A 750-nucleotide genomic window follows, 5' to 3' on the forward strand; every position below is an offset into this window, starting at 1 on the left:
CGGGGGCTGCGAAGCCGGGAGGGTCGGTCACTATCTCCGTAGGGCTGATTATAGTTCCTCCTCAATGGACCCGAAACAACTTTGTAAATATAGGAAACTGTTTATCCTGAAGATTAATAGGTATTTGTTGTAGGAATGACAAGGGGATAATATGAAGGATAATGGGATGTTACGTTACATACTTAAGATGGTTAATGGCTTCTTTTTGAATACGGGCTCTGTTGAGGCTCGGCTCTCTCCCTGGCTGTGGTCATTCCTTTAGAAGAGGTGTCTATATACAACAACCTGCTTTTTGTTTTCACCCCGCAAGGAAAAAAAAATCGGTAACAGTGTGCGGAATATCTGGTACAAAGGATGTTTCTGTCACACGCAAGAATTTGTTATGGGAACAATTCTGTCGCTATGTAATTGCTCATTAGAGATCGTTTTGTTTCTCATTAAGGCGACATGAATAAGCGTCTAGTTGAAGGAGACAGCTGTAGAAATGTTCCACAGGAGACCTCTGGACACGATATGGCACCGCTTGCCAATTAGACATGTCAGTTTTAAGAGAAGAAAACAATCTATGAAGGACACTAGAAAGATAGAGCGGAGCCCTCGCTTCCCCCCACCCCCACTTTGTTGGGGTTTTTTTGTTTTATTTTTTTTTTTTAATTTTGTTTTGCCCGATGTCTCTCCCCGGAGCCGGGACGGACCCTATCGACAGCCGCCCGCCGGATCGCCCCTACCTGCGGCGGGCGGGGGCGGGGG

At 46.1% G+C, this 750-nt stretch overlaps 1 protein-coding gene across 1 annotated transcript in view; it reads left to right on the top strand.

Moving 5' to 3' along the window:
* The window catches only part of PAX6 (paired box 6), a 10907-nt gene that overhangs the window by 1210 nt on the left and 8947 nt on the right, over positions 1-750 (top strand). The window lies entirely within an intron of this gene.

This window comes from Charadrius vociferus, unplaced genomic scaffold (assembly GCF_000708025.1).
Source record: "Charadrius vociferus isolate BGI_N301 unplaced genomic scaffold, ASM70802v2 scaffold19, whole genome shotgun sequence".
In the NCBI taxonomy this organism is placed as follows: domain Eukaryota; kingdom Metazoa; phylum Chordata; class Aves; order Charadriiformes; family Charadriidae; genus Charadrius; species Charadrius vociferus.